Here is a 19515-nt window from a genome sequence, read left to right on the forward strand (position 1 = left end):
TTGCTTTCTTAGGGTAATGAATCTTGGGTTGTAAATTCAGTAAATGGATCTATACCAGAATGCTGTTGTGTGGCAAGGGACAGTCCCTGCTTGATATACTGCTAATGGCTTTATCAAATAACAACTGTGTAAAAAATAGCATTGTATCCAACATTATAGAAGAATTAGAAGAAAGAAATAGGACCCTATCCCTGATGTATTTATACTCTTAGCTGATGAAATGTTCCAAATATACATGGAAAACATGGAAAAAGCAAATATGAAAATAATTGAACATGAGTATTGTGAAAAATCAAAAGCTCCATGGGTGTTTATTGAATGCACAGTAAAGGGATGATCAGTTAGGTGCAATGACAAAGAAGAACTGAGTTTTAAGCCCTGGGTAGATAAGGCAAAGGAGGTATCTTTTCTCATTGCCTCATGGTGAGAATAAAGGCATCCTTCACCCTCAGACACAAATACAGAAAAAAATCTTGGCCAGTAGGTACTTAGGACTTTTTAAAGACTCCATTTGTTGTTTTTTTTTTTTTTTGGCTATGCAGTCAATACTTCCAACCACCTGATAAGTCAATGCAAAATTCCCATTAGTGCTAGTCCTCCAGTTTCCTAGAAGTAGAATTCCCGCTTCTTCCATATGGATGTGATGCCATCTGTGACAAAGGCTGGCACTAGAGAAAAGGGCCAGGCTGAAGAGTATATGAAATTGATTACCTCAATGGTGGAGGGGCCCCAGGAGTGAAATCCAAAGGTAGGAGAAGACTGTGTCTGGGAAAGCAGTGAGTCTCTCAGTCCTGAGAAGCCAAAGAGAGAAGTTGGGAAAAAGACTTTCTCCTGAAGGTTACCCACTTTTCCTGCTGGTGATTGGAAATCTTTCCCTCCAACGCTTCCCAATTGAAGGGACTTTCTGAAGAGAAACCTGTGCAGACTTTACCTCAGCTCCTGTTGCCTAGGGGTGAGTCAACCTGACTTACTCTCAGAGGACTCAGGCTGCCAAGGCCTGAGTTCCCCCCAAACTAGAGGAGGGAGGGGAAAGGGTTTAGATAGAGACAGGGACCCCCTTTTCCCACTTCACTTTTCCCATTCTTTCCTGTCCATTATTTCTTTTGTATTACCTGATTGAGTTAATATTAAAAGTTATCCGTTCCCCAAGCTGAGTGTGAGTGAACAGATCAAGGTGAGACCTTTTGGTCTCAAGTAGTGGAGGGGGTACAAGAGGGACAAGAGCGAATTGGAGAGAGCAGCTTTAGCTAAGGAGGGAATGCAGAAGGGGGAAAATCTTCAAACCCCCTCTCCTCTCTCTGAGCCAACCCAGTTACCTCTCCTGTCTCCTAGAAACCCTACTTTAAGAAGGGGGTTTTCCTCTCTTTCCCCCTTTCCATACCGAAAGTACAAACTTTCTTCAGGGTACAAAACTTCCCTCTTTTATTTTTTTTAAATACACATCTTTAATAGTTTAGGTATTACCCAAAACTAGGAACAAAATAAGTTTACTAGAAGTTTATGAAACAGATTCTTGTATGAGGTCCTAGGAGAAAAGTTATTTAAAGAGCGGGGAGAGGAGAAAAAGAAATATTTCTTAGAGAAGAACAAGTCTGATGATTAAGTATTGGAACTATGAATCTGTAGAAGCAAGTGGGTTACAATGGAAATGCTTATTTTGAAAGCTAAGATCATATCAAACACTACATTGCTGATAGTCCTTGAGAATTTAAGGATACTCTGCTTCAGCGTTTCAAACTATTCAAACATCCAAAAATTATCATAGGTTGTGTTTAGAAAAAAAAATTTTTTACTAATTTGGGAATAGAGATGTTTTTGAATGATCATGAGTAAAGGATCTGACCTGTAATTGGGTAATGTAGAATAACTTCCATTTGGATCACTTCAGAGTCCCCCAAATGCATGATGGTTTAAATCTATTTTTTTCTTTTAGTCAACATTCTAGCTACAAAATTTCCTAAATATGATATATGTTTTTAAAGAATATTAAACACAATACTCACCAATTCCTAATGTTTCCAAATTTAGAATATTATTCTGGATTTTCCTGAAACTCCAAGATTGAATTAAAAGATTGATGTATGCAAAGATAAGGGAACTGTTTTGAAATCTGTCTCTGACACTAGCTGTGTGACTATGGAGAAGTCACCTAATTTCTCATTACCTCATTTTCTCATATTTAAAATGGGAGCAATAGCATTTGTACCACCTGTCTTACAGTATTGTTGTGAGGAAAGTATTTTGTAAGTGAAAACTATTATTGTATTTAGTGTACTCTCTATAATGCTTTTCCAGCTTACATCTGAAGGTTAGTTACTTTATTGGACAACTAGCCCATGATAAAAGTATTCTGCAAGTCTGTACTTCTAAAACTGTAGATTGTGAATCCCTAATGATGCATTTACTTTAAGAATCAGACAGTTAACTAATCAGATCAAAGCAATTTATTGAAATAGCATAGAGTGAGCAGTAGAAACAAAACATTTCTTTCATAAACCTAGAAAAAATTCCATCACAAAGGGAAACAAAATTAGTGGGGAAAATGAACACACATACATACTAGTGGTGATACTATACTTACAGAAAATACACATGGCCAACATAAGTCACATCATCATTATTGCAGGAACTAAGCGGCTTTTCTAATGGTAATTTTCATACTCCTTTCCTCAAAGCCTAGTGTCACTGATGACCATTGCAATTGGAGGTTGAGCCTGATTTTTGCTAGAGATAGATTTTCCTTTGTAACTTTTCTGCTACAAGACAATTGTCAATGAAAGAGAAGGAGATAGGAAAATATCTTTCTCTTCCTTCTTGACCCAGAAAAGCTTGTGGTAAAAAGAATATAGTGATTCTCTCTATTAGATTGAGTTTTTACTAGGTTCCTGCATAGTACAATTTCTAGAGATACAAAGAAAGATCTTGCCCTTAAGGAGTTTATATTCCAGTCAGAAAGATTAGGCAAGGAAAAGGTCATAAGAGAGAGTTCTTAACAAATGGCCTCAATTTTTTCATTGAAGTATTAGGTGGGGACCTCAACTAAGACAGAGGGGAAGAGGAGCAATGGAGACTTAAAGAAATATAAAAAAAAAAGGTTTGGAATTGCTATTGTAGTGTAGTGAGTGGGATGAGGAATTAATTAGGGAGGTATAAAAGGATTGTGCTGCTGCCATGAAGACTCTGTCCAGATTATGTAACATAAATTTGAGACTGACCTAATTAATATGATTTCATGATCTATTCCTGCTCCAATTGACAACACACCACTAGGAGGAAAAGTAGTGTATAAAAGGGACAATCCAAAGTTGAGGTTTATCAGGACAAGATCTTTGATTGAATAAGGGAAAAAGGGAAGATAATGGAGGGTTGAACTGGTTCAACAAGAGGTTACAGGAGAGGACAGAGAATGTAACCAGTACAAGGGTAATGATCTAAACAACACCTGGGAAATGGATAGAAAAGAGGCTATGATTAAGGATGAAGAATAGTGTAGGATATCATAAGACAGAAAAAGATGAAATGATGAAATATAATAATCAGATGAAGAAATTTTCAGAGTTCATAAATATGAAAGCAGAACACTTGTAGGTGATGAAATATCCAGGGTATGACTCTTTCTGTGTGTAGCTGTGATAGAATGGGGGAGTAAATCATGAGAATTGAGTATATTAAGGAACAGCAGTCAAATGTTCTTTGTTGTTATTCAGTTGTAGTTGATTTTTCATGAACCCATTTGGAGTTTTCATGGCAGAGATACTGGAATAGTTTCCTATTTCCTTCTCCAGCTCATTTTGTAGATGAAGAAACTGAGGCACCCATAGTTAAATTATTTACCTGGGATCATACTTAGTAAGTGATTGAGGCCAAATTTGAACTCATGAAAATGAGTCTTCCCAGCTCCAGATCCAACACTCTATTCTCTGGGTGAAATTCTCTATCCCTATAACATCTCCCCCCTTTTTTAATCATAAAAGCAGCTTTATTGGGGAGTAAAGAAATAGTTAAGCGGTAGGTGAGATCTTTGGGTAGCACTGGGAGGTAACTCATACCACATAGTTGATTAAATGTATTATACACAATCAACTCCACACAGAGAATCTTACAGTCTCCAAGTTGCAAAAGACCTTAGAGGTCATCACCAGTCCTACTTATCACTAAAATGAATTTTCTCTAGAGCTTCCCCCAAAGGAGAGCCAGCCAGTTTCTGATTGAAGACCTTCAATTCACCATTTTCTGAAGTATCCCTGAATTAAATTGAGTTTTTTCCATATTGTGCCATAAGCCATTTCCTAGTAATTCCCATCCCTTTATCCTAGTTCTTCTCCCTGGTGTCCTAACTATTTCCAAAATGTTAGTTTATGTACTAATGAGAGCGTATCTCTGTTCTGTTGCATTCCTATGGAGCATCCTGCACTATCCTCTCTAGGGGTTAAGGGTAGGGTTGGAGATAGAAATATCACTAAGTATGTTGAAATAATCTGGCATGAGGACAATAATTCATAAGGATAATTTGATAATAATTAAGCCAGTCATAGAATTCATTAAGAAAGGAAGGAGAAATCCTAAAGTAGGTAGATATTAGCTACCAGCATCTCAATTGGGTGATAAATATGGATTGAACTTCAAAGGGTATTAGTAGTAAAGGAAGGGTCTGGAAATGGCAACGGGGAGCAAGGAATATTCTGACTCCCTGACTATTCTTCTGAACACTCTGTCCCCCAATCACCTTCTTTTTTGTCCATTCCCTTCTCATTTCACACACACACACACACACACACACACACACACACACACACACACACACATTCTTTCCTATAAGTTAAGTTAGATTTCTGTACACACCAACATATGGATCTTATTCCTGCTTTGGGCCAATTTTGATGAAAGTAAGATTTGAGGATTGCCCATCACTCTGCCCGTCTTCCCTTCCATTATATTGACTCTCCTAAACCAGGTCATATAAGATAATTGATCCCTCGTCTATTTTCTCTTCTAGTGTGTTTCTCTTTCTGAATCTCTTAAAATTTAAAAACATCATTCCATAAAATTCAACAGTCTTTGCCCTGTCTATGTATGTTCCTTTTCCCCCCTATAAGTGATAAAGTTCTTAAGTAGCTTAAATATCACTCACATCATGAGATCTTAAGTATCCTAATTATTACCTTCCCATGTAGGAGTATTGAAACACTTGAGTTTTCTCTTTTATGCGAATTTTTTTTTATGTTTCTCTGCAGTGTTGAATTTGACCAAATTTTCTTTTAATCTCTGATCTTTTTGTCAGAAATATGTGGAAGTCCTCTGATCCATTAAATATCCATTTCTTCTCCTGAAGTTATTATGGTCATTCTTGCTGATGTAAAGATAGGGGATATTCTTTTAATAATAATAAATGGGTTGGCTCATTGGTTGAGAAGTTAGACACCAGTGAGGTATTGGTTTGATTATGTCAGTGGGAACAGAAGTTGACATACAGCCTATGAGAAAGGGAAATGGCAGCCCCTCTCTCTTTAACTCAAGTGATAACTTATCAGCTTGTTATCACTTGAAGCCCCTTGATGTAATGGCTGGGGGGATGAGATGATACTCTCACCAGTCAGCACCCCTAGAAAAAGGATGCTGTACCCTTTTCCCCAAAGGAGGCTGTGTGGCTAGCCTTGACAGGGCCTTGCCACTGTGGGACTGGCCTCAAGCTTGAAGCCTGTCCCCAATTTTACTTGAAGCACCTTCCTATTACGATTTAAAGTCAATTCAGAAATCTGACTGCTGTTAAGGGATTTATTATTAACAAGGTTAGGTAAATGGTTTGAGGGAAGAGAGTGGAGGAAGCCCTGCCCAATCCCTATGCAGTCCTTGATTCAGTGGCCAGTAACTGTGCTCATAAATATCTCTGCCCCCATCCCAGGCAATATGCCCCTTCTACTGACTAAAATATTTATATGTCCTAAATAAACAGATAAGAAACAGTTCTGGGTGGCAAGGGAGGCCAGGAGAGCCAGGCTTTGGTTTGATGGTCCAATCAGCTCCCCTTCAGAGGTCTGAGATGTTTGCTACAGGTGGAGGGAATTGATAGTTGAATATCTAGTATCTGAGAGAATTTGAGGAAAGAATCAGGGTCTTCTCTTGTGGCTTCAGAAATCCTTCAGCCTTTCAAGAAGCCAGACTTTTCAGTCCCAGGTTTCAAGGCAAAAGACCAAGAGCCTCTCCAGAATCCTCCCAGCCAATTGTTCTTCACCCACAAGCCTTTGCTCTTCAAACTGCCACTCCATTCCTGCCAGTCATCCTCAGAATTCCAAACCTCTTGCCCCATCCTAACACTGAATGGGTGATTTTTAGTTGCATTTCTAGAGCTTTTGCCTTGCAGAGAATGTCATATTTCACCCCATTGGGTCCTTTAATGTAGAAATTGCTAGGTTCTCTCTAATTCTAACTGTGGCTCCATAATATCTGATTTTTTTCTGGCTGCTTGCAGTATTTTTTCCTGGGGCTAGAAGTACTGGAATTTGACTATAAGAGTTCTGGAAGTTTTTATTTGGGGATCTCATTCAGGAGGTATGTGATAGGTAGAATCTGTGAAGTTCTATCTTCCCTTCTTTTTTGACAGCTTCTCCCACTGAGGGTTCTCCTTGAAGCCACATGTATAATGAGCCATTTTCCTGATGTTCTGTTGCTCCTGAATTTGTTTCAAGGATCCTTTTAATCCTCTTGTGGTTCCTTGGAAGTGGGTTTGGGAGAGCTTGGAGCATTTCTTATTCTGCCATCTTAGTTTCAAGAAGCAGAAATCCTGACTCCTTCATAATGACCAGTAAATGTCCAACCACTACTTGAAAGGATGGCCACCCTAATTTCCCATTTCTTTACAATGTGTCATCTGAAGGGAGCCAAATTTAAGGTGAGAGCTAGAAAATAGATTAGAGTGGGAAAAGTAAAGATTTAAGCTGTTAAGTAATTTTTTTAGTTTTAAGCAGATACACAGAATGGAGAAGGGAAAGAACTAGAATGGAATAATTGGGGGGTAGGTTGGTGGGAGAAAGGGAATAGATTAAGACATAGAGTTTTTACTTTAGTAGCTGGGTTCTGAAGTTCTGCCATGGGGAAGTATTAATTGGGTGGGATTGATTATGTTAACCATTAAGGAAAAATCCAGGCAGAATATCAATAGATGAAGAAAGGAGGAGTTTCCCTATGTTGAGGGAAGTGCTCTATTGAAGAACCTCCCTTAAGAGCAAAATGGTCAACAGTTTCTGAGCTAACTCTTTAAGACTATAAGCTGCATGTTATCATCAAGCTCATCACATGGGCCCCCATTTGGGGAAAAATGTTGTTTTATATATACATATATATATATATTTGCTCATGTATAGGATTGGGTTCTTGACAATATTTCAGCCTTCTGAGTTGATGGGAGGGTGGGGATGAGAAGCTATCCTAAAGGTTAAATTATCATAGATTATTTTTAAGATCTATTTTTAGAGGAAATTTTAGAGAAAGATGCTGCCAGTGACCTGGACTGGGAGAAAAGCTTATCTGGCAGAGAAATTGTTCTAAGGACCAGCATGATTCCAGATGGCCTAAGAAGATGACAGAAATAGAAGATGACTACAGAAATCAGATAGTTACATGATGAGATTCTGAATGAGCCCTTGAATATAATGAACTGAAACCAGGGGGGATTAGGTCACCCATTCGCGTTGGTCCTTCCATGTGCCAATATTTTATTTTGATTGTAAAACCTTTGTGCCAAAACGAGGAGTTACCCCTAATGGCTCCCTATCAATGCATCTATCAATCATTTTTTATATCATGTTAAAAAAAACCCAAGTGCAATTAGACCCTCCATGAAATGATAGAGGACTTTGGCCATTATGTATCCTGGTGAGACAATACTGAAGTGTATAGATATAAATATATAGATAGGTTATGCCTCCCCAATTAATCAGAGAGGATAATTAACATTGAATTGTGAAATGGTTTCCCTTTGCCCCCCATTTGATTTTAAAGCTAAAAGAGTTTCCCTCCAAGGGCTATAAAACTGGGTTAAATACTTTCTTTTATGAAGAGTTTTGTAAAGAATCACAGGATTAAGGGCAGGAATGAGCAGCCACTTGACCCACTTGAAATAGGAGGTGCTGAAGACAGCACTCTAAATAACCATTTTGTACTGCAGTAACCTAATCATGTAGCAGATCTATTGGCATTCTTAGAACACCCCCATCCTTCTGATGAATAAGGGGGAGTGGAGGTTCATGAGTGCCCTTCCTCTGTGACTGTGTCCCAATCAGAGATGTTCTGAGGAGGGGCTGGGTGATGACAACATAATGGGTATATATCAGCATGTCAGGAAGTTCACACTATGCTTAGCTGCTCAGCTGCTCATGCTTTTGCCACCCCTCTTAATTTTATCTGTAGGCAAGGAACAAGTCTGGATGAATAGAGGGAGTTTTCATCTAGTACTACTTCCCTTACAAGTAGCATCCTGAATGTCTTTTTTACTGAAGACTACATTCTGCTAGTCTCCTTTTAGAACCTTAAAACTGTATCTAGTCTGCCCTTGATTTCCAATAGACACTGATATTAACTATTCTGAGAACATGACAAGGATGCTAATAGAAAGATGAGAAGTTCTTAGAATCTTGTAAAGTTCACTTTAGACTGTTGCAGGTATCAAAATGGTGCTGATCTCTTGATACAAGCCTGAGGTTCTACCCACTCCCCAAAATCAACTAATTTGATGGTTTTAGCTGGAATTTTCTCTCCCCAAACCAAGAAAATTGTGTAGATGGTGAATGTTCATTCCTCAAGACATTTAAAATTGTACTAGAAACACTAGCAGTAGCAATTAGAGAAGAAAAAGAAATTGAAGGTATTAAAATTGGCAATGAGGACACCAAGCTATCACTATTTGCAGATGATATGATGGTTTACTTAAAGAATCCTAGAGAATCAACCAAAAAGCTAGTCAAAACAATCAACAATTTGAGCAAAGTTACAGGATACAAAATATACCCACGTAAGTCATCAGCATTTCTATATATCTCCAACCCATTTCAGCAGCAAGAATTAGAAAGAAAAATTCCATTTAAAATCACCATAAACAATATAAAATACTTAGGCATCTATATGCCAAGACAAACACAGGAACTATATGAACACAACTATAAAACACTCTCCACACAATTAAAACTAGACCTAAAAATTTGAAAAAAACATTGATGGCTCATGGGTGGGACGAGCTAACATAATAAAAATAACAATCCTACCCAAATTAATTTACTTATTTAGTGCCATACCCATTGAACTACCAAAAAACTTTTTTTACTGAATTAGAAAAAAAATAACAAAGTTCATTTAGAAGAACAAAAGATCAAGGATATCCAGGGAAATCATGAAAAAAACTGCAAAGGAAGGAGGACTTGCAGTACCAGATCTCAAACTATACTATAAAGCAGTGGTTATCAAAACAATTTGGTACTGGCTAAGAGACAGAAAGGAGGATCAGTGGAATAGACTTGGGGTAAATGACCTTAGCAAGACAGTATATGATAAACCCAAAGATCCTACTTTTGGGGACCAAAATGCACTTTTTGATAAAAACTACTTGGAAAATTGGAAGACAGTATGGGAGAGATTAGGTTTGGATCAACATCTCACACCATACACCAAGATAAACTCAGAATGGGTGAATGACCTGAATATAAAGAAGGAAACTATAAGTAAATTAGGTGAATACAGAATAGTATACATGTCAGATCTTTGGGAAAGGAAAGACTTTAAAACCAAGCAAGAGGTAGAAAAAATCTCAAAATGTAAAATCAATAATTTTGATTACATCCAATTAAAAAGTTTTTGTACAAACAAAGCTAATGCATTGAAAATTAGAAGGGAAGCAACAAATTGGGAAACAATCTTCATTACAAAAACGTCTGACAAAAGTCTAAATCCTCACATTTATAAAGAGCTAAACTAGTTGTACAAAAAATCAATTGATAAATGAGCAAGGGACATGAATAGGCAATATTCAGTTAAAGAAATCAAAACTATTAATATGCACATGAAAAGTGTTCTAAATCTCTTATAATCAGAGAGATGCAAATCAACACAACTCTGAGGTATCACCTCACACCTAGCAGATTGGCTAACATGGCAGCAAAGGAAAGTAATGAATGCTGGAGGGGATGTGGCAATCTTCATAAAAACCTCTGACAAAGGTTTAATTACTCAAATTTATAAAGAGCTAAATCAATTGTACAAAAAATCAAGCCATTGTCCAATTGATAAATGGACAAGGGACATGAACAGGCAGTTCTCAGCCAAAGAAATCAAAACTATTAATAAGCACATGAAAAAGTGCTCTGCATCTCTTACAATCAGAGTGATGCAAATCCAAACAACTCTGAGGTATCACCTCACACCTAGTAGATTGGCTAACATGACAGCTATGGAAAGTAATGAATGCTGACGGGAATGCAGCAAAGTAGGGACACTAATTCATTGCTGGTGGAGTTGTGAATTGATCCTACTATTCTGGAGGGCAATTTGGAACTATGCCCAAAGGGAGATAAAAGACTGTCTGCCCTTTGATCCAGCCATAGCACTGCTGGGTTTATACCCCAAAGAGATAATAAGGAAAAAGACATGTACAAGAATATTCATAGTTGCACTCGTTGTGGTGGCAACAAAATTGGAAAATGAGGGGATGCCCTTCAATTGGGGAATGGCTGAACAAATTGTAGTATATGTTGGTGATGGAATACTATTGTACTCAAAGGAATAATAAACTGGAAGAATTCCATGGGGACTGGAACAAGCTCCAGGAAGTGATGGAGAGTGAGAGGAGCAGGACCAGGAAAATATTGTACACAGAGACTGATACACTGAGGTACAATCAAATGTAATGGAGTTCTCCATTATTGGCAATATAATGACCCTGAACAACTTGGAGGAACCTACAAGGAAAACCACTATCGACATCCAGAGGAAACCCAGTGGGAGTAAAATCACCAAAGAAAAACAACTGCTTGAATACATGGGTCAAAAGGATATGGTTGGGTATGTAGACTCTAAATGAACATCCTAGTGTAAACAACAACATGGAAATAGGTTCTGATCAAGGACACAAGTAATACCCAATGAAATTATGCATTGGTTGTGGGAAGAGTGGGTGGAGGGGAGGGAGAGAAATAATGTGATTATTGTAACCAAGGAATAATGTTCTAAATTGACTAAATAAATTAATTCAAATGGGGAAAAAATAAAGTGCTTAACACACACACACACTCACACACACACACACACACACACACACACACACACACACACACACCAAAGACATGGGCATAGGAAAAAGAAACAGAAAGGCAGAAGAAGAAAGCAAGATACTCAAGATCCAGTCTCAGGACTTCCTGGTCATGCATATTTTCCCACTGTCGTATATTTGCATTACCAATATATATATATATATATATATATATATATATGTATATATATATATATATATATATATATATGTATATATAAACCTATTTGGAGGGGGGAATAAATTCCTTTTCCCTCTTGCTATAAATCAAAAGGATAGATGAATTCCAGTCAAGATGGCAGCTTAGAAGGAGCAAAAGTTCAGACGTCTGAAAACCCTTCCTTACTGATCACAAACTGAATGCTCCTAGGGGATGGAAATTCAAACTTAAGAACAGGACAAAGGTGGGGAACCCTACTTCTGCACTCAAATCAAAAGGTACATCCCCCAAGTCTGAATCCAAGAACACTCAGTTCTAAGGAGAAGGCAGAAGAAAGTACCCAGGACCCCTCCCCCTCAACCCAGAGTGTTGAGCCCCCAGCATCAACAGCGGGAACCTATGGGCTGGCAAAGGTGCTATTCTGAAGGGTGCACCTGGAAATCAACCTGGGCCAGGTTCTGGGCATCCAACACAGACTGCAGGGAATCAGCCGAAGAGCCAGGTGGGGTGGGGGTGGGGGGCTGCGTGGCTGCTTCCTTCCATCGGAGTCTGACCTGGAGGCTTTTGCCTCAGAGTACATCCAGACCAACCCAGTTGAACATAATCCCATCAGGAGTCCTCAGAGCTCAAGGAGGCCAGGACCCCTCTCCCTTAGAGTACAGGGCCTCCAAAAAGGACAGGAATCTCAGGGCAGGCAAAGGAACTGGGGTACCTTGCGGACAATGCTGTGTCCGGCTCAGAGCATGGAAGTAAGGCAGTGGAGAAGCAGCTGGAGAGAACTGAGAGCAGTAATACCCGAAATTCTGGCAGGCAGGGGAGGGCAGTCTCTGGACTTCCCCATGAAGACAGATCAGTTGTGGAGAATGGACAATTTGCCTGGGGCTAAAGCCTCGGATCATCAAATCCATAAGCTGAGAGCCAGTCCTCCCCATTCAGATTTCTGACTGGAAAGGGGAGGAACAACCATAGAGATGGCAAACAGTACAGACTGCAACAGCCTCCAAACACCAAGAAAAGCAAGAAGAAGGGGATGACTTTGGACATATTTTATGGAGTGAAAATACAAAATACAGAGGAGATAGAAGAGGAAACAAAAACAAATCCTCAAACCTTCCAAAAGAAATGGAAATTCTCCACAAGTTCTTGAAGTATTTAAATTGGAAATTATCAAAAAGATGGAAGCCTTCTGGCAGGAAAAATGGGAAACAATGCAAAAGGAACTCTGCAATCTGAGGGACCAAAATATACAAATGCAGAAACAGCTTGAAGCCTCAAAAAACAGGTCAGACCAAACTGAAAAGGAAAACCAGCTTTAAAGGTCTGAATCAGGTCACTGGAAGATAATGATCTTGCAAAAGAGCAAGAATTAATGAAGCAAAGTCAAATGCTAAAGAATTAGAAGATAACATAAAATAACTCACTGACAAGGTGACAGACCTGGAAAACAGATGAAGGAAAGACAATCTGAGAATCACTGGGATACCAGAAAAGCCAGAACTAAACAGTAATCTTGATATCATAATACAAGATATCATCAAAGAAAACTGCTCAGAGAATCGAGAACAAGGGGACAAAATATGCATTGAAAGAGTTCACAGAACACCCTCTACGCTAAATCCCCAAAAGACAACTCCCAAGAATGTAATTACCAAATCCCACAGCTTCCAAGCAAAAGAAAAAATCTTACAAGAAGCCAGAAAAAGACTATCTAGATATAAAGGAACAACACCAATCAGGGTCACACAGGACCAAGCAATCTCCACTCTGAACAATCATAAGGCATGGAATAATGATATTCAGAAAAGCAAGAGAGCTGGGTCTTCAACCAAGAATCAACTATCCATCAAAATTGACTATATACTTGCAGGGGAAAGTATGGGCATTCAACAAAGTACAAGATTTCCAAGTATTTGTAAAGAAAAGACCAGAGCTCTGTGGAAATTTTAACATCCAAACACAAAGAGCAAGAGAAACTTGAAAAGCTAAATATGAAGGAAAGGGAAAAGGAGAAAAATGTTATCTTTTTCTTTTATTCAAACTCTATTCTATAAGGACTACATTTATATCAAATTATATATATTAATATGTGGGGGGAATGTAATGGTAACTCTCAAAAATTGTATGCATCATTAGAGTTGTAAGAAGAATCATGCATAGGGAAAGTTTGGGGCATCAAGACAATATGGAGAAAGGGGGTGATAGAAAGAAAAAGGGAGGGGGGAATCATTGACGGTACTAAGATATACTCCAGGAAATAGGAAAAAACCCAACTAAATAGAATAATCTTTCTCACACAAAGATACATATGGGAAGGGGAGGGGAAGAATTCTCCTATAAGAAGGAGAGGAAGAGAGTTTTTACTTAAACCTTATTCTCAGTAAAATCAACTCTAAGAAGGAAGAGCATGTAGATCCATTGGGATAGTGAATTGTTTCTTATCCAACAGGGTAAGGGAGAAGGGAAAACCAAGGGGGTTAGAGGGAGAGGGAACACAAAAAGGGAGGGAAGGAGATGGGGGAGGGGAAGGTAACAAAAAGGGAGGAGCTAGAAAGGGAAACCTATCAAGGGAGGGGACTGGGGCAACTGATTTAAAGTAAATCACTGGCTTAAAAGGTTATAGCTAAAGAAGAAAGGTCAGAATTAGGGGAGGATATTAAAATGCCAGGGAATCCACAAGTGACAATCATAACTTTGAATGTGAATGGGATGAACTCACCCATAAAACGTAGACAAATCACAGATTGGATTAGAACCCAAAACCCTACCATATGCTGTCTACAAGAAACACACATGAGGCTGATAGACACTCACAATGTCAGAATTAAAGGATGGAGTAAGGCCTCTTGGGCCTCAACTGATAGAAATAAGGCGTGAGTTACAGTCATGATATCTGACAAAGCCAAAGCAAAAATAGACCTGATTAAAAGAAACAGGGAAGGTAAATATATTTTGTTAAAAGGGACTATAGACAATGAGGAAATATTACTAATCAACATGTATGCACCAAATGGTATAGCACCCCAATTTCTAATGGAGAAAGTAGGAGAATTGAAGGAGAAAATAGACAGATAAACCACATTAGTGGGAGATCTGAACCAACCACTATCAAATTGAGATAAATCAAATCAAAAATTAAATAAGATAGAGGTAAAAGAAGTGAATGAAATTTCAGAAAAAAATAGAGTTAATAGACATATGGAGAAAAATAGATAGGGACAAAAAGGAATACACCTTCTTCTCAGCACCCAGTGGCACATTCACAAAGATTGACCATACACTAGGTTACAGAAAAATGGCATACAAATACAGAAAAGCAGAAATAATAAATGTAGCCTTTTCAGATCATAAGGAAATAAAAATAATCATCAGTAAGGGTACATGTTGAGCTAAATAAAAAATTAATTGGAAATTAAATAATATGATACTCCAAAATTGGTTAGTTAGAGAACAAATCATAGAAACAATTAATAATTTCATTGAGGAAAATGACAATGGTGAGACATCCTTTCAAACTTTATGGGATGCAGGCAAAGCAGTAATCAGAGGAAAATTCATATCCCTGAGTACATATATTAATAAAATAGGGAGGGCAGAGATCAATGATTTGGAAATGCAAATAAAAAAACTTGAAAGTGAACAAATTAACCCCCCTCAGAAGAAAATCAAACTAGAGATCCTAAAAACTAAGGGAGAAATTAATAAAATCTAAAGTGATAGAACTATTGAACTAATTAATAAGACCAGAAGCAGGTACTTTGAGAAAACAAACAAAATAGACAAAGTACTGGTCAATCTAATTAAAAAAAAGAAAGAAGAAAAATAAACATCATCAAAGATGAAAAGGGGGAACTCACCTCCAATGAAGAGGAAATTAAGGCAATCATTAAAAACTACTTTGCCCAATTATACGGCAATAAATATACCAACCTAGGTGATATGGATGAATATCTACAAAAATATAAATTGCCCAGACTAACAGAAGAAGTAGAATTCTTAAATAAATCCATATCAGAAAAAAAGGAATCCAACAAGTCATCAAAGAACCCCCTAAGAAAAAATCCCCAGGGCCTGATGGATTCACAAGTGAATTCTATCAAACATTCAAAGAACATCTAATCCCAATACTATACAAACTCTTTGACATTATAAGCAAAGAGGGAGTTCTATCAAATTCCTTTTATGACACAAACATGGTACTGATTCCAAAGCCAGGCAGGTCAAAAATGGAAAAAGAAAACTATAGTGCAATCTCCCTAATGAATATAGATGCAAAAATTCTAAATAGGATACTAGCAAAAAGACTCCAGCAAGTGATCAGGAGGGTCATTCACCATGATCAAGTAGGATTTATACCAGGAATTCAGGGCTGGTTCAATATTAGGAAAACCATACACATAAATGACCATATCAACAAGCAAACCAACAAAAATCACATGACTATTTCAATAGACACAGAAAAGGCCTTTGATAAAATGTAACACCCATTCCTATTAAAAACACTAGAAAGTATAGGAATAGAAAGGTCTTTCCTAAAAAATAATAAACAGTATATATCTAAAACCATCAGCAAACATTGTCTGCAATGAGGACAAACTAGTTGCACAAGGATGCCCATTATCACCTCTATTATTTAACATTGTACTAGAAACACCAGCAGTAGCAATTAGAGAAGAAAAGTAAATTGAAGGCATTAAAATTGGCAAGGAAGAGAACAAGTTATTGCTCTTTGTGGATGATATGATGGTCTATTTAAAGAATCCTAGAGAATCAACCAAAAAGCTACTCGAAATAATCAACAACTTTAGCAAAGTTGCAGGATACAAAATATACCTGCGTAAGTCATCAGCATTTCTATATATCTCCAACACATCTCAGCAGCAAGAATTAGAAAGAGAAATCCCATTCATAATCACCTTAGACTAAATCAAATTCTTAGGAATCTATCTCCCAAGACAAACACAGGAACTATATGAATACAACTACAAAACACTCTCCACACAACTAAAACTAGCAATTGGAAAAACATTAACTGCTACATGGGTAGGAAGAGTCAATATAATAAAAATGGCCATCCTATCCAAACTTATTTTTCTATTTAGTGCCATACCCATTGAAATTCCAAAAAAAAAAATTTACTGATCTAGAAAATACCATAACAAAGTTCATTTGGAAGAATAAAGGATCAAGGATATCCAGGGAAATAATGAAAAAGAAATACAAAGGAAGGTGGCATTGCAGTCCCAGATATCAAGCTATAATATAAAGCAGTAGTCATAAAAACAATATGGTACTGGCTAAGAGACAGAAAGGAGGATCAATGGAATAGACTCGGGATAAGTGACTTCAGCAAGACAGTATATGACAAACACAAAGACACCAGCTTCTGGGACAAAAACCCACTATTTGACAAAAATTGCTGGGAAAACTGGAAGACGGTGTGGGAGAGATTAGGTTTGGATCAACACCTCACACCCTACACCAAGATAAACTCAGAATGGATGAATGACTTGAACATAAAGAAGGAAACTATAAGTAAATTAGGTGAATACAGAATAGTATACATGTCAGACCTTTGGGAAGGGAAAGACTTTAGAACCAAGTAAGACATAGAAAGTCACAAAATGTAAAATAAACAATTTTGATTACATCAAATTAAAAAGGTTTTGTACAAACAAAACCAATGAAACCAAAATGAGAAGGGAAGGAACAAACTGGGAAACAATTTTCATAACAAAAACCTCTTACAAAGGTCTAATTACTCAAATTTATAAAGAGTTAAATCAATTGTACAAAAAATCAAACCATTCTCCAATTGATAAGTGGGTATGGGACATGAACAGGCAGTTCTCAGCCAAAGAAATCAAAACTATTAATAAGCACATGAAAAAGTGTTCTACATGTCTTATAATCAGAGAGATGCAAATCAAAACAACTCTGAGATATCACCTCACACCTAGCAAATTGGCTAACATGACAGCAAAGGAAAGTAATGAATGCTGGAGGGGATGTGGCAAAGTAGGGACATTAATTCATTGCTGGTGGAGTTGTGAATTGATCCAACCATTCTGGAGGGCAATTTGGAACTATGCCCAAAGAGCGACAAAAGAGTGTCTGCCCTTTGATTCAGCCATAGCACTGCTGGGTTTGTATCCCAAAGAGATAATAAGGAAAAAGACTTGTACAAGAATATTCATAGCTGCACTCTTTGTGGTGGCAAAAAATTGGAAAATGAGGGGATGCCCTTCAATTGGTGAATGGCTGAACAAATTGTAGTATATGTTGGTGATGGAATACTACTGTGCAAAAAGGAATAATGAAGTGGAGGAATTCCATGGAGAGTGGAACAAGCTCCAGGAAGTGATGGAGAGTGAGAGGAGCAGGACCAGGAAAACATTGTACACAGAGACTGAAACACTGTGATACAATCGAACATAATGGACTTCTCCATCAGTGTCAATGCAATGTCCCTGAACAATCTGCAGGGATCTAAAAAAAAACACTATCCACAAGCAAAGGAAAAATTGTGGGAGTAAAAACACTAAAGAAAAGCAATAGTGCATAGGCTATCGGAGTGGTGGTGGGAGGGGGAGAGGAAAAGAAAATGATCTTTGTTTCCAAGGAATAATGTTGGAAAATGACCAAATAAAATAATGTATAAAATTAAAAAGAAAAAAATAAATCAAAGGGATAAAATGTATTTTAAAAGAATTCTCAAAGAAAATACCAAAGCTATTTCTCCTCAGCCCCAAGAAATTCTTAGACAAGGCTGTATCTGCTTAGACTCTTTGATACAATTCCCACTCTAATTGCTAGGGAACAGTCAGGAGTTCCTTGTGTCATCCCATCAAGATGCAGATCCCTCAACAAAGAGCCAAAGCACATATTCCACGTCCATGTAAATTGCCTCAGTCCAACAAATTAGGAGTTTCTTTAATCACCCCTGCTATATTTGCATAGGTATACTTCACACTTTTTAGGATTCAAGTTGATGCAACCACTAATAACAAGATACAAATGTGATTTCAGTCAAATCAATGAAAATATTACATGGAATATACAACCTATATAAAATAAGATAATATGGAGAGAGAACTGGACAAAGACTTTGATACTAATCCCCCATTTGCTTTCATTAGTAGAGTCAAAAATAAACTTGGGGGAAGGGGAGGGCAAATGTATAATCTGGAGAGAGACCATAAGACCAACTATGAGATGAAAACAAGAGTGTGGCCAAACTATGGAGTAATTTAGGACAAGGGGAAGACCTAAGAATTTCATTTCCTTGAGCATCACCTTGGCATCCCAACCACTGAAAAGATCAGAAGCATAGGAAATAGTGGCAATGCTCCTCAAACAGATAAGTGATGGGTCCCTTAAGGGAAGTAGGATGACCAAACCCATGAGAATAGAAGTTAATGAGTCCTTCAGTTTATGTCCAATATCTTCAATCCCTTCACTTCCCTTCTCTGTAGTCCAGCTTTCTTTTACCACTCTCTTCTCACCCATGGTAATGCCCCCTGAAATTCTTCACCCCATATCAAGACTTGGACTTGAATCCTAGCTTGAATCCTTCCTTCATATATATATATATATATATATATATATATATATATATATATATATATATATATATATATATATATGTCACTTAATCTCTTCTTTTTCTTCATCTCTAATATGAAATTGTAGCACTAAATTATCTTTCAATTCCTTTCTAGTTTTTAATCCAATAAACCTATAAACCATGGAAAGTGTTGGACTTGAAATCAGAAAACCTACATTCAGATTCTTAGGTACACTTACCTCTCTAGGCTTTCATATCCCTCATTTTTGAAATTAAGGAATTGTACCAGATCACCTCTAGACTGCTTTCCAGTTCTAAACTTATTGCTCTAAAAGTTTTTAAAGTACTGATATAAAGGTCTGAAGTTGAGCTATTAGCTTCTGGTGATTTTAGAGAAAATGTCATAATTTTTCAACTGACAATTTTATATAAATTGTATATAAATTTTGTGATCTGACATAGATCAGTGTTTCTCTTTGTCATTGATATGTTTTTGTT

This window comes from Monodelphis domestica, chromosome 1 (genome assembly GCF_027887165.1).
Source record: "Monodelphis domestica isolate mMonDom1 chromosome 1, mMonDom1.pri, whole genome shotgun sequence".
In the NCBI taxonomy this organism is placed as follows: Eukaryota; Metazoa; Chordata; class Mammalia; order Didelphimorphia; family Didelphidae; genus Monodelphis; species Monodelphis domestica.